General features: G+C 43.7%; 1 protein-coding gene across 7 annotated transcripts in view; it reads right to left on the bottom strand.

Annotated features, from left to right (window-relative positions):
* LOC141133605 (alpha-2,8-sialyltransferase 8E-like) overlaps nucleotides 1–16,015 on the bottom strand; it is a 344,333-nt gene that overhangs the window by 283,570 nt on the left and 44,748 nt on the right. For 3 of the 7 annotated variants that reach the window (XM_073623078.1, XM_073623076.1, XM_073623080.1), the window contains exon 2: nucleotides 11,599–11,759. The gene's annotated coding sequence lies outside the window, so the exon portion shown is untranslated. Of the gene's footprint in view, nucleotides 1–4,063; nucleotides 4,210–11,594; nucleotides 11,760–16,015 lie in introns of those variants that run through there. The other 4 variants (XM_073623075.1, XM_073623081.1, XM_073623077.1 and 1 more) reach the window with 3 other exon arrangements.

The raw sequence follows: 16,015 nt of genomic DNA, 5'->3' as shown, positions 1-16,015 counted from the left end.
GTTGAGTATTAGTGTAGGGTACAGCATTCCACAGACTAGGCACACTTTCACAGGGTCTCCCAAGATGCCATCGCATTTTCAGAGTCCCGAACCTGGAACCAGTTACAGTTATAAAAGTTACAGTTACAAAAAAAAGTGTAAAAAAAAAAAAACCACAAACAAAAATATAAAATAAAAAAAATAGTTGTCGTTTTATTGTTCTCTCTCTCTCTCTATTCTGCTCTTTTTTACTGTATTCTATTCTGCAATGTTTTATTGTTATTATGTTTTATCAAGTTTGCTTTTCAGGTATGCAATTTTTTATACTTTACCGTTTACTGTGCTTTATTGTTAACCATTTTTTTGTCTTCAGGTACGCCATTCATGACTTTGAGTGGTTATACCAGAATGATGCCTGCAGGTTTAGGTATCATCTTGGTATCATTCTTTTCAACCAGCGGTCAGCTTTCATGTAAAAGCAATCCTAGCGGCTAATTAGCCTCTAGACTGCTTTTACAAGCAGTGGGAGGGAATGCCCCCCCACCGTCTTCTGTGTTTTTCTCTGGCTCTTCTGTCTCAACAGGGAACCTGAGAATGCAGCCGGTGATTCAGCCAGCTGACCATAGAGCTGATCAGATTCCAGAATGGCTCCAAACATCTCTATGGCCTAAGATACCGGAAGCTACGAGCATTTCATGACTTAGATTTTGCCGGATGTAAACAGCGCCATTGGGAAATTGGGAAAGCATTTTATCACACCGATCTCGGTGTGGTCAGATGCTTTGAGGGCAGAGGAGAGATCTAGGGTCTAATAGACCCCAGTTTTTTCAAAAAAGAGTACCTGTCACTACCTATTGCTATCATAGGGGATATTTACATTCCCTAAGATAACAATAAAAATGATTTAAAAAAAAATGAAAGCAACAGTTTAAAAATAAGATAAAAAAGCAAAAAAAAAAAATAAAGAGGAAGAAAAAAAAAAAAAAAGCACCCATGTCCCCCCCTGCTCTCGCGCAAAGGCGAACGCAAGCATCGGTCTGGCGTCAAATGTAAACAGCAATTGCACCAGGCATGTGAGGTATCACCGCGAAGGTCAGATCGAGTGCAGTAATTTTAGCAGTAGACCTCCTCTGTAAATCTAAACTGGTAACCTGTAAAGGCTTTTAAAAATGTATTAATTTTGTTGCCACTGCATGTTTGTGCGCAATTTTAAAGCATGTCATGTTTGGTATCCATGTACTCGGCCTAAGATCATCTTTTTTATTTCATCAAACATTTGGGCAATATAGTGTGTTTTAGTGCATTAAAATTTAAAAAAGTGTGTTTTTTCCCCAAAAAATGCGTCTGAAAAATCGCTGCACAAATACTGTGTGAAAAAAAAAAATGAAACACCCACCATTTTAATCTGTAGGGCATTTGCTTTAAAAAAATATATAATGTTTGGGGGTTCAAAGTAATTTTCTTGCAAAAAAAAATAATTTTTTCATGTAATCAAAAAGTGTTATAAAGGGCTTTGTCTTCAAGTGGTTAGAAGAGTGGGTGATGTGTGACATAAGCTTTTAAATGTTGTGCATAAAATGCCAGGACAGTTCAAGACCCACCCAAATGACCCCATTTTGGAAAGCAGACACCCCAAGCTATTTGCTGAGAGGCATGTCGAGTCCATGGAATATTTTATATTGTGACACAAGTTGCGGGAAAGAGACAATTTTTTTTTTTTTTTTTTTGCACAAAGTTGTCACTAAATGATATATTGCTCAAACATGCCATGGGAATATGTGAAATTACACCCCAAAATACATTCGGTTGCTTCTCCTGAGTATGGGTATACTTCATGTGTGGGACGTTTTGGGAGCCTAGCCGCACACGGGACCCCGAAAACCAAACACCGCCTTCAGGCTTTCTAAGGGCGTAAATTTTTTATTTCACTCTTCACTGCCTATCACAGTTTCGGAGGCCATAGAATGCCCAGGTGGCAAACCCCCCCCCCAAATGACCCCATTTTGGAAAGTAGACACCCCAAGCTATTTGCTGAGAGGTATAGTGAGTATTTTGCAGACCTCACTTTTTGTCATAAAGTTTTGAAAATTGAAAAAAGAAAAAAAAAAAATTCTTGTCTTTCTTAATTTTCAAAAACAAATGAGAGCTGCAAAATACTCACCATGCCTCTCAGCAAATAGCTTGGGGTGTCTACTTTCCAAAATGGGGTCATTTGGGGGGGGTTGTTCCACCTGGGCATTCCATGGCCTCCGAAACTGTGACAGGCAGTGAAGAGTGAAATCAAAAATTTACACCCTTAGAAATCCTGAAGGCGGTGATTGGTTTTCGGGGCCCCGTACGCGGCTAGGCTCCTAAAAAGTCCCACACATGTGGTATCCCCATACTTAGGAGAAGCAGCTAAATGTATTTTGGGGTGCAATTCCACATATGCCCATGGCCTGTGTGAGCAATATATCATTTAGTGACAACTTTGTGCAAAAAAAAAAAAAATTGTCACTTTCCCGCAACTTGTGTCAAAATATAAAATATTCCATGGACTCAACATGCCTCAAAGCAAATAGCTTGGGGTGTCTACTTTCCAAAATGGGGTCATTTGGGGGGGTTTTATGCCATCTGGGCATTTTATGGCCTTCAAAACTGTGATAGGTAGTGAGGAGTAAAATCAAAAATTTACGCCCTTAGAAATCCTGAAGGCAGTGATTGGTTTTCGGGGCCCCGTACGCGGCTAGGCTCCCAAAAAGTCCCACACATGTGGTATCCCCATACTCAGGAGAAGCAGCTAAATGTATTTTGGGGTGCAATTCCACATATGCCCATGGGCTGTGTGAGCAATATATCATTTAGTGACAACTTTTTGTAAGTTTTTTTTTGTCATTATTCAATCACTTGGGACAAAAAAATGAATATTCAATGGGCTCAACATGCCTCTCAGCAATTTCTTTGGGGTGTCTACTTTCAAAAATGGGGTCATTTGTGGGGGTTTTGTACTGCCCTGCCATTTTAGCACCTCAAGAAACGACATAGGCAGTCATAAATTTAAGGCTGTGTAAATTCCAGAAAATGTACCCTAGTTTTTAGGCGCTATAACTTTTGCGCAAACCAATAAATATACACTTATTGACATTTTTTTTACCAAAGACATGTGGCTGAATACATTTTGGCCTAAATGTATGACTAAAATTGAGTTTACTGGATTTTTTTTTAGAACAAAAAGTAGAAAATATCATTTTTTTTTCAAAATTTTCGGTCTTTTTCCATTTATAGCGCAAAAAATAAAAACTGCAGAGGCGATCAAATAGCATCAAAAGAAAGCTCTATTTGTGGGAAGAAAAGGACGCAAATTTCGTTTGGGTACAGCATTGCATGACCGCGCAATTAGCAGTTAAAGCGATGCAGTGCCAAATTGTAAAAAGTGCTCCGGTCAGGAAGGGGGTAAATCCTTCGGGGGCTGAAGTGGTTAACAAAAAGTAGAAAATATCATTTTTTTTTCAAAATTTTCGGTCTTTTTCCGTTTTTATAGCGCAAAAAATAAAAACCGCAGAGGCGATCAAATAGCATCAAAAGAAAGCTCTATTTGTGGGAAGAAAAGGACGCAAATTTCGTTTGGGTACAGCATTGCATGGCCGCGCAATTAGCAGTTAAAGTGACGCAGTGCCAAATTGTAAAAAGTGCTCTGGCCAGGAAGGGGTAAATCTTTTCGGGGCTGAAGTGGTTAAAGACGGCCCTGCTCAGGGCAGCCTTTTGCCCTGCATTAAAGATGGCCCTGGAGGCTAGCAGTGACCATGATAAGACATGCACTGATCAAAATACAGACTGGAAGCTCAAAAACAGTACTTTGGAGCTTTTCACGGAAAAAAAAAAATAAGCTTGTTCTAAATAAAAAGAAACATGAGTTGAGCATTATTATTCAAAGATAGACCTGCACGTGTCTTTTAATGCAGAGGTTTAGTAATACTATACATCTGTATTGGCCTTGCAGATCCGACTAGGTGACCGTCCCCCCCATCAAGGAAGATATGCTATGGACAACACCTTACGTAATCCCCCTAAAACTGTTTTATTTTGAGAATAAACGGAGACATACCTTCATTATTCTGTCCAAAGCTGCATGGTGATCGGTTTCTGAGAGAAACACTTTCTGTTCCAGCAAAGCTTCCCTCAATGAAGCTGCACACAGACCCTGAACTATAAAAGGCTTATCAATTTCCTGTCTGCTAATGCCTTGGGGACATGGAACAATAGAAGTTACTGCTATAAAAACACACAATTCTACTTGTGCAAAACACAACAACTGGCTGGTTCCTTAGAAAAAAGAAAAATGTGGGATTGTGGAAGAATCTGAATGGTCGGTCTTACGTTATTACAAATGCGTGGAGCTGGTAAACAAGATTTGTATTTGCTCCACAGTTAAAAAAAAAATTCTTAGCTTTGGACACGGAAGAAGGGTTAGACCCTCTGTCGGGCGTTGTAATGAAGTTGTGATCACTATTTGTTCTGTCCTACCCTTATGTATTTTTTGTCCGTTGCTTTATTGAACTGAATCAGATTATTATTTTTCTAACATATGCTGACTTCTGGTGGTGGGTTGGGGCCACTACAAGATGTCTACTTTTGTAACTTGGTATCTTCCTCTATCCTCCGCTCCTGTTGAGTGCACATTAATTCAGTCCTAGCTAGACACTCTATGTTTCTTCCATGACCTCTCAGCCAGTGCCAGTTCTTCACATAGACTAAACAATCAAACAATGGACCCCCTAATGGTGGACTTTTAAGGCACTTGGAGAAAATATTACAAAATATTAATACCAATGTAATTTATTACATTTCAAAATTTAAAAACAGTAGCAATATAACAAATACTATACAGAATGCATAACAGACATTTTTACATGTATGTACACAGTTTCAGAAGTATTCTTGCAAACCGACGCGTTTCGGAGTAAATATACCTCCTTCCTCAGGGGTGGGTGTAAGTTAGAGACATTTTTATTCTAAAAAAGGGTATATAGGACAAAATAGAAATATATGTCAACATTAAAACATATATATGGGTATAGCAATATGGTTTAATCTCCATGTATATTTACACTTACATTATATAGGTTTACACTTACATAGACAAGGTTTAGAAGCATCATTGTCTTGTTTAATATGTGAAGAAAGGGGGTCACCCAAAGAGGATTGGGATTTTAAGGGCAACTTGGATAGTAGTACGCAATCAAATAATAATTTTATAACAAATTGTCATTTGTTAAATATTGTAAAAAGCCAATATCTGCATAAACATTGCACTCTTGACTGTTTAAGAACAATATCAGAATGTACAGAAAACGACGCAAATGGAATGAATATTGTCTCCTAAGTGAAAATTATGCCCGACGCGTTTCAGGAACTTGTCCTTTCTTCAGGGGAGGTTCCTTATAGAAGACAATGTACATCTATAATAAAAACATATATTAAACATTGAGAAACATATATACAAAAACAGACCCTTTGAGAAAGTCACATGAGCAGTGACGCAACGCGTCAGGGAGGAGCCAGGTGTTGTTACTTCCTGGTCACGGCTGAGACCGGAGGTATTCGTTTTTATCACTGAATTTCGTGTTTTTAAATGTAAGTTACTTTTATTCCTATTACAAGGAATGTAAACATCCCTTGTAATAGAAAAAAAGTATGACAGGACCTCTTAACCACTTCCATACCGGGCCTATTCTGGCACTTCTCTCCTACATGTAAAAATCATCATTTTTTTGCTAGAAAATTACTCAGAACCCCTAAACATTATATATGTTTTTTTAGCAGACACCCTGGGGAATAAAATGGCGGTCATTGCAACTTTTTATCTCGCACGGTATTTGCACAATAATTTTTCAAACACCTTTTTTTTTGGGAAAAAAACGGTTTCATGAATTAAAAAATAACAAGACAGTAAAGTTAGCCCAATTTTTTTGTATAATGTGAATTATGTTATGCCAAGTAAATAGATACCTAACATGTCATGCTTGAAAATTGCGCACGCTCATGGAATGGCGCCAAACTTCATTACTTAAAAATCTCCATAGGCGACGCTTTGAAAACTTTTACAGGTTACCAGTTTAGAGTTACAGAGGAGGTCTAGTGCTAGAATTGTTGCACATGCTCTAACGCATGCGGCGATGTGTGGTTTGAATGGCGTTTACATATGTGGGCGGGATTTGCGCGTGCGTTCGTTTCTGAACGCGAGCTACCGGGGACAGGGGCGTTTTAAAATATTTTTTATTACTATTTTTATTTTACTTAATTTTTTTATTTTTACCCTTTTTTTTCATTTTTATTTTTTTGATCACTTTTATTCCTATTACAACATCCCTTGTAATAGGAATCTATGTGACAGGTCCTCTTTATGGATAGATGCGGGGTCAATAATACCCCACATCTCTCCTCCAGGCTGGAAAGCATGAGATTGGCAAAAAAAAAATTCACAGATTTCATGCTGACAGCCGCGATTGTGGCTTTGTTGACATCCGGGAACCTGGGCGTGACATCATAACATTGCGCCCGAGCCTCCGACAGTCATAGAGCTGACTGGTGACCATCTGGTCACCAGAAATCTCTATCGTAGTCATCCAGCGCCGGCCGATTCTTTCTCCGGGCCCCCGATGGCACGGGAGAGCCTGGAGAAGCACCGGATGGCGCCGCGAGGGGGGGGGGGCGGATGGCGGCGGGAAGGGGGAAGTTCCCTCCTATTGCCTATAAGAACAATCAAGCGGTGGAACTGCCGCTATGATCATTCTTATGGTGCACAGAGTCGCCGGCGGGAAATAATGATATCTGAATGATGCCTCTAACTGCAGGCATCATTCAGATATCACTGCACAAAGTCAAGGACGTCATTTGACTATGTGCGGTAGGGAAGTGGAATATGAGATCTGGGGTCAAAAAGACTTCAGATCTCATATTTACACTAAAATGCAATAATAGAAAAAAAAATTATGTCATTTAAAAAAAAATAAAAATAATGGCCCTTTAAGAGCTATGGGCGGAAGTGGTGTTTTGACGTCGCTTCCGCCCTGCAATGATATGGAGACTGGTGGGTGCCATCTTCCCCTCACTCATCTCCATGTCAGGCTAGGGAGAGGATCCGATCATCTCCGACGCTACTGATGGCTCCAGTAAGCTGCGGAGGGCACCGAAGCGCGGCGGGGAGGGACCCCTCTCCCGCCGCCAATAAAAGTGATCTTGCGGCGAATCCGCCACAAAGACCACTTTTATCTTGAAGCAGACCGCCCGCTGAAGAAGAGGATACCAGGGTTATGGTAGCTAGCTTCTGCCATAACGATGATACTCCTCTTCAAAGTACCGACGTATAACGACGTTGGGCGGTCCGGAAGTGGTTAAGAAGTTTTTAATAAATAACCATTCGGATTTACACTATGGAGTTCCGTCTGTTTGTTTTATGAGGATATCCTTTGTTTATGCCACGGAAGAAGCGAGCATTTCAGCGAGAGTGACCCACCCCGGGAAGGGGTGAGGGATTCAAATACACCAGCGTCCGTCGAGCTAAAGGGGTAGGTGCCCATTCCGGATACAGCCAGTATACCTAGTGTACACTTCTTACCCCTGCAGGGGTGCTAGAATCTGGTGAGTGGGGAACTGAAGGGGAACACGGAAGTCACTTGATTCATTTTGCACATTGGTGGATAAATCCAGGCACGAGTCACTTTGGAAAAGCACAAGTCACTTTTTATCTGCATTTTTAATATTTTTTTGCACTAACAAAGCCTGGACTTTATTTATTAGTTTTCCCAACAATCATCATTATTATCAATTACTTTTTATTTTTTGATACACTTTCTTAATGGACTATGCTTCGTTAATTCATCACATATGAATTTGCACAAATATGTATCTCTATGAATGAATATTGTTTATATCAGATGAATTAATGAGATTAATATCACCTTTGGCACGAACACCTCAGTAGGTGTTGGATATAAATAATATATACAAGAAATATAGTCATATTAGTACGTTATTCAATATAGATTATAGGCTAAATATACACTTTTTACTTTCTTTGTAAAAGTGATCACGGGGACAGGTACAAGTCACCCATTTGCATACTTCCCTAGGAAGAGTGACTCACTTTGCGGAGTCGCCCTTTAGGTGACGGATCATTTTCTCTATAGTAATAAATCACTTACTTTGTGTACACTCACTTGGAGGAGTAAGCTACTGGAGAGAATTACTCTTCAGGTGACAGGCAGTGCCATTTCCCCATACGCACATACACACTTTACACTATGAGTTAGGTCCAAGGAGCTGCATGATATCTCTTGGGCTTATCTCTATTATTTACATTTGACAGGTTTATTCCTCTGCTAGGAGACACTCTGGGGACCTGAGAGAAGAGAAATGCACAGAACAGCTATGACCGTCCCTCCCCTCTGCTGCCCATTCACAGGAGCCTTTGTATTTTGTGAACATGTTCCCATAATGCCAAGGCTTCTGTGATTGGGCAGCAGGATGGGAGGAGTGGGCAGAGTGCAGAAGGATCATTGTCGCTCTCCAACAGAGATAGCTGTTTTTTGGGACTACTATACTACTTACCACCATTCCAGGTTCAGGGGGTACAAGAGTTGATCGTATCCTTAGCAGATACAGGGGGTACAAGGGTTGATTGTATCCTTATCCCAGATACAGGGGGTACAAGGGTTGATTGTATCCTTATTCCAGATACAGGGGGAACAAGGGTTGACCTTGTCCTCATTCCAGGTACAGGGCTTTCAAGGGTTGATCTTACCCTCAATCCAGGAACAGGGTTTACAAGGGTTGACCTTGTCCTCAGTCCAGGTTATCCATTATTCATCACTCATCCATACCTTACACGTCACTACCTCCTGTTACACGTAGATTTTTATATTTTTTTCACATTTAAAAAGGCGTGGGCATGGGCGTGGCCTGGAATGAGTAACCATTTGCGTCAAAATATGCATTTTTAATTTTGGTTGCCATCTTTGTAGTAGAAATGGCTTTACAGAGCCTTTCTGCATGTAGGAGAAGGTGACACCTACAGTACCTGACCGCGAGATTGTGTTTCCAGCGCGATACCATCGCGCTGGTTCTCGGCGACAGGGTACTGTGAATGTCGCGCTGGCTCGCTCATCGGGAAAGGAAAACTTTGTTTTCCTTCCGCGATGAGTGACAGGCAGTGCTGACAGCTGTCTGGTATGAATCCTGAGGCGGGAACACCGCGCCAAATTTTAAATGAAAAAACCGGCGTGGGTTCCCCCCTCGGAGGCATACCAGGCCCTTAGGTCTGGCATGGATTGTAAGGGGAACCCCCTATGCCGAAAAATCGGCGTGGGGGTCCCCCCCAAATCCATACCAGACCCTTATCCGAGCATGCAGCCCGGCCGGCCAGGAAAGGGGGTGGGGACGAGCGAGCGCCCCCCCCCCTCCTGAGCTGTACCAGGCCGCATGCCCTCAACATGGGGGGGTGGGTGCCTTGGGGGAGGGGGGCGCCCTGCGGCCCCCCCACCCCAAAGCACCTTGTCCCCATGTTGATGAGGACAAGGGCCTCTTCCCGACAACCCTGGCCGTTGGTTGTCGGGGTCTGCGGGCGGGGGGCTTATCGGAATCCGGGAGCCCCCCTTAATAAGGGGGCCCCCAGATCCCGGCCCCCCACCCTGTGTGAATGAGTTTGGGGTACATGGTACCCCTACCCATTCACCTAGGGAAAAGTGTCAATGTAAAAAAAAACACACTACACAGGTTTTAAGAATAATTTATTAGTCAGCTCCGGGGGTCTTCTTCCGACTTCGGGGGGTCCCCTTCCGACTTCTCCCGGTGTTCGGCCTCTTCTCCCGGTGTTCGGCCTCTTCTCCCGGGCCCCACCGCTATCTTCTTCCAGCTCTATTGCCAGCGAGGGGCCCGGTCTGCTGCCGCTGTCTTGTCGCCGCTGTCTCGCCGCCGCTGTCTTGCCGCTTCTTCTCTTCTTTTCTTCTTCCCCGATGTTGACACGACGCTCTCTCCGACTCGAATGCTGTGTGCGAGCTGCGGAGCCATTTATATAGGCGGTAACCCCGCCCCCTTACGACGTCATGGTCCCAGCATGCGCAGGGACTCTGGGGTCACGCCCCCTTAAATTAATGGCTCCGCAGCTCGCACACAGCATTCAAGTCGGAGAGAGCGTCGTGTCAACATCGGGGAAGAAGAAAAGAAGAGAAGAAGCGGCAAGACAGCGGCGGCGAGACAGCGGCGACAAGACAGCGGCGACAAGACAGCGGCGACAAGACAGCGGCAGCAGACCGGGCCCCTCGCTGGCAATAGAGCTGGAAGAAGATAGCGGTGGGGCCCGGGAGAAGAGGCCGAACACCGGGAGAAGTCGGAAGGGGACCCCCCGAAGTCGGAAGAAGACCCCCGGAGCTGACTAATAAATTATTCTTAAAACCTGTGTAGTGTGTTTTTTTTTACATTGACACTTTTCCCTAGGTGAATGGGTAGGGGTACCATGTACCCCAAACTCATTCACACAGGGTGGGGGGCCGGGATCTGGGGGCCCCCTTATTAAGGGGGGCTCCCGGATTCCGATAAGCCCCCCGCCCGCAGACCCCGACAACCAACGGCCAGGGTTGTCGGGAAGAGGCCCTTGTCCTCATCAACATGGGGACAAGGTGCTTTGGGGTGGGGGGGCCGCAGGGCGCCCCCCTCCCCCAAGGCACCCACCCCCCCATGTTGAGGGCATGCGGCCTGGTACGGCTCAGGAGGGGGGGGGGCCGCTCGCTCGTCCCCACCCCCTTTCCTGGCCGGCCGGGCTGCATGCTCGGATAAGGGTCTGGTATGGATTTGGGGGGGACCCCCACGCCGATTTTTCGGCATAGGGGGTTCCCCTTACAATCCATGCCAGACCTAAGGGCCTGGTATGCCTCCGAGGGGGGAACCCACGCCGGTTTTTTCATTTAAAATTTGGCGCGGTGTTCCCGCCTCAGGATTCATACCAGACAGCTGTCAGCACTGCCTGTCACTCATCGCGGAAGGAAAACAAAGTTTTCCTTTCGCGATGAGTGAGCCATCTCGGCGCTGGCCCCTGCGACGGGGCTCGTAGGTGTCAAATCTCGCCGAGAAGTGCGGCGAGATTGACACAATATCGCGGTCACCTACTGTACCCCATTTATCCTCCCCTTCATGTGTCCTTGGTGTACCTCTCTCTCACCTGGGTGCCTTCTGGGATCTCCATGTTGAGTTCCCGGGAGGGAGAGGCACAGTAGGTCAGCGAAGACCCATTTGCTAGTCTCCAATGTTAAATTTGACAGCTGTGAACCCAGAAGTGCTCACATCTGGGTACTTTCAGGTTCAGAGAGATCAAACCCTGCTCACTCTTCCCAGGGAAGAAGCAGAAAGAGCAAAGCTTGGTCAGCTTCTAATAAACCCCTGATGTCTCCTTAAAAAGAACCTGTCATCTGCACTATGCTATTACAACTTACAGCTTATCAACCCCCTTCTGATTGCACTAAAGTTAGGTTAAAAAAAAAAAAAAAGTTTAAATAAAATAAATAAAAAACTTGAAAAAGCCCCCTGCAGGAACCTGGCAGCCCACATATATGGTTCATGACAACTTTCCCTTAGTCTCTTACCTACCACACAGGCTGGAGAACCTCAAAGCAGCAACAAACAAAGCACTTGGAAAACCAGCGGAAAGCGCCAATCAGGGACTATGCGTTTTTGGATTCTCCTGGTCCAGAATGTGAACGGTCTCAGAATTCATAAATCGCCATGGCCCATTTCCCAAATTGCTGTCTCTGCAGATAGAAGGAACATATGCATGTATGAATACTCAGGAGGCTCAGATAGTGTCATCCTTTCTGCTGACCTTCCCATCCCCATTTCAAAATTTACAGCAAATTTGTAACCAATAAGAAAAGTAGAATTTACCTTCAAAAAGATCCATCAATGTTGAAAACTCTCTCTAGTGTTTTAACAACGAAACCCTATACACCACCAAGCATCTCTTAAAAACTATGCAGAGGTATTATGTGTCAGCTTCAGATAACTATAAGAGAATGTTCCTACACTGTACTAATGGGTAATGGTCTTGTTATCTCACAGAGGCTCTACCACAACCAACCAATTTACTGCTGTGGCTTTATCTCCATTCACCAGCGTTGTGGCTGCCTAACTCACTCTCTAATAAGTTACACAAGCTGGACTGAGTCATCACTTGAAATAGAAACTAGGGAGGAGGTATGAGATGAAGAGAAACCTTAAATAAGACAACTATAGGGGCTGCTACTTTCTTGGCTGTCCCTGGCTGCAATGCTTTGGTGACCCATAATGAGCCCGTGGTAAGTATAGACAATTCCTGAACTGAATTTTTGTTCTGGGTCAGTGCAAGAAGTTGAGCATGGTAGCCAAAGAGAAATGTCACCAATGGAAGCCTTGCTGGTTTTTACCATGACAGGTTTACTATTACCAGACTAGTTTGTGTAGGCCAAGCTGGCCTAAGCATGCCACCTCCTTTATGTGACTATGCGGCCACTGTGTGCGTTGTAAGATACTGTTGTAGTGTCATCCACATACACTATATTGTCAAAAGTATGGGGATGTCTGCCTTTACACACAAATGAACTTTAATGGCATCCCAGTCTTATGCCCTGTACACACGGTCGGATTTTCCAATGGAAAATGTCCGATTGGAGCATGTTGTCGGACATTCTGACCGTGTGTGGGCTCCATCGGACATTTTCCATTGGATTTTCCGACACACAAAGTTTGAGAGCAGGCTATAAAATTTTCCGACAACAAAATCCGATCGCGTCAATTCTGACCGTGTGTGGCCTGTTCCGGCGCACAAAGTGCCACGCATGCTCAGAGGAAATTCTGAGATGGAACAGCTTGGTCTGGTAAACTTCGCAATGGATACAACACTTTAGTCACGGTGCAATGTTAAAAATGGTTTAATACAGCGCGCTCTCTTCTTCTTTATAATGTGAGAAGAATTAAGTAGTTTTGCTGCTCATATTCATACAGACCTCTCACAAACTTCTTTCTTTATTATTTAGCGGGATTCCCTTAATATATTTAGATTTGTCACATCTGACAACATTTTTTTTGTGTTGTAATTTTTTTTCCATTAAAGAAGTTTATTACAGAAATAATAAGTATACAATACAGATCAGAGAGTACAAAAACAAATAAAAGTGTTTCTGCTCAGGCAGAAATTTCAGTAAAAAGGCCTCAGTTTACATTTGTTTATGCAATGTTGATTCAGAACAATCAAAAAAAAATTAAACAGTGTAATATCGGTTGTGTCGTTTACATAAACCTCATCAGTTCTGGAGTAAGCCTGTTCAATGTCACAACCCCTTTTGCCTAGGCCTATAATAATATTATATTCGATATTACGATTGACCCTCTGAATAGTGCAGAGAGATGAAAATAGGGGGAAAGATAAAGTAATAAGTGAAAGGAGGGTGAACGGAAACCAAAACTCTATGTGGGGTATGAAAGTGAGATTTGTGTATATTCAAGAATTATAGTATACAAAGAGAAAGAAAAAAAAAAAAAAAAAAAAAAAAAAAAAGGAAAGGTGAATGATCCTGAATGATCCTAGTTGACCTCGACCACCCACGTCGACCAAGTGTGTAATCCAGTACAGATCCACTGTTAGGCCATATCTATAACTAAGTTAGCTTATCTCCTCAATCTGAGCACCAGCAATGTCAGAGAATGCTTGGGAGTATTTAAACTCGTTCCATGGGCGCCAAGTGTCAAGAAATTTTTCAACTTGTTCGTTTGCTTGCGCCAAAGTGTCTTCCATTTCATAAAATTCTGTGACCCTGTTTAGCCATTCCTTTGTTGTTGGTACATGAGTTGATTTCCAATAAATTGGGATGAGGGACTTGGCCGCATTCAATAAATGTTTTGTGAGCGAACGCTTGTATCTTTTCAGAGGCCAGCTCGAAATATGCAGCAGGCAACAGGCTGCGTCTAAAGGTAGGGTAGTCTCAGTGATTTTTTTGATGTATTCTCGTACACTGTCCCAAAAATGGGTAATCAGGGGGCAATGCCACCAAATGTGTAGTAAAGTTCCACTATCTCCCATACACCTCCAGCAACGATCTGAAGCCTGGGGAAACATCTTATTTAATTTTGTTGGAGTTAGGTACCACTGAGTTAAGAGTTTGAAAGCTGTCTCTTGTACCTTGGTGCTGATAGAGCACTTATGTGCTAAGATGCAAGCGTTCCTCCACTGATTCGGGGTTATGTTTACCTGTAAGGCTTCCGACCACCGCTCTCTGAGTCTGTCATCCATGGATGTTTTCGTGTTCTGTAGCCACGCGTAAATAATTGAAGTGGCCCCACGTATTGGCTCTCCCCTAAGGCACACCGACTCGAAGTCCGTCAAAGGTCTGGTGAAGTCTCCCCCCTTGTTATTAGTGCTTACATAACTTCTAACTTGGAGGTAGGTCCAAAAGGGTAAGTCAGTCACATTGTCATCTCGTTTAAGTGTCTGAAAGTCTTTCATTTTGGCTTGGTGGTAACAATCTCTTGCTAAAAGAGGTCCGTCACTAAGAGAGGATCTGAGGTGGGGGTTGCCTACCCCTGGGATGAAATCTGGGTTATCCCTCAGTGGGGTAAGTGGGCCTAAGGCGGATGTGACTCCTGTGTCGGCGGGTATCTCATGAATCACTTTCAGAGTGGTACCCGTTAAGGGATGTTGCTTTAGGTCGTCAGAGTATGAGAGCCATGGTCGCCAAGGCACAAAGGTGAGAGGGAGGGCCTGAAGGGCCATTTCCAGTTTCACCCAGTCCTTGGAATCTCTGTGACAGTGCCAGTCAATGACCCTTGTTACGTGAGATGCTTTGTAGTAGCCCTGTAAGTTGGGTACTCCCAACCCTCCCAATGTCTTCGCTTTCTGCAGAGTTTCAAGTTTGATTCTCTGACTTTTTTGTGCCCATATGAATTTCAAAAACATGGTTCTCAGTGTCTTGAACATGTTGGACGGTATTTTAATCGGTAAAGTGCGCATCAGATAAAGGAGTCTGGGGAGGACCATCATTTTAATGATAGCTGCCCTTCCAAACCAAGAGAAGGTTCCAGAGTGCCATTTGTGTAAGTCCGTTTCAATAGATTTTAAGAGGGGGGGAAAATTTTGTTCGTAAATTATCGATAGTTGAGGTGTTAAAAACACCCCCAAATATTTCAGTTTTTTGTGGTCCCATTTAAAGGGTGAGTTTTCTATCACTGAAGAGAGTGAGTGGTTGGGGAGGGAAATGTTCATGGCTTCAGATTTGGAATAGTTTATCTTTAGATTAGAGACGTAGCTATAATGTTCAAAGGTTTTCATAAGATTAGGGAGGGTGGTGTGGGGTCTAGATATGAAAAATAACAAATCATCGGCATAGGCGGCAACCTTGAACTCCCGCCCCCCCACCTGAAATCCCCCGATTGAATTATTTGCATTGACCTGTCTAATAAATGGCTCTAGTGTTAAAATGAATAAGAGTGGTGAAAGGGGACAGCCCTGTCTTGTTCCATTCGCTATATGTACCCGGTCCGAAAGGGTGCCGTTTATTTTCAATCTAGCCGAAGGGTTATGATAGAGTGCGGAGATCCGGGCCAACATCTTATCACCCAATCCAATATGTTTACAAGTGGATAGCATGTAGTCCCAAGCCACGCGGTCGAAAGCCTTCTCCGCATCCGTGGATAGGAGAAGGCCTCCAGACCCGCTGGACCCCATTTGGTGAATCAGTAGGAGGGCTTTGGTGACATTGTCTTTGGCTTCACGTTCGGGCATGAAACCTACCTGTTCCGGGCCAATTATTTTTTGGAGAAAGGGTCTCAGCCTGTCAGCCAGTATCCTCGCGAAAATTTTTACGTCCAGATTCAGTAAGGAAATAGGGCGGTAGCTGGCACAATCGGAGGGGTCCTTACCTGTCTTCGGTATTACTGTTATGTAGGCTGAAAGTAAGTCTGGGGTGGTGGCTCTGGGTTCGGACAGGGCATTCAAGGCCGCCGTTAGAGGGTCTGTCAAGAGGTCTGTAAAAGTTTT

The sequence above is a fragment of the Aquarana catesbeiana genome, linkage group LG03, assembly GCF_042186555.1.
Source record: "Aquarana catesbeiana isolate 2022-GZ linkage group LG03, ASM4218655v1, whole genome shotgun sequence".
Lineage (NCBI taxonomy): Eukaryota > Metazoa > Chordata > Amphibia > Anura > Ranidae > Aquarana > Aquarana catesbeiana.
The sequence above is the reverse complement of the archived record's forward strand: the minus strand, read 5'-3'. Positions and strand labels throughout refer to the sequence as shown.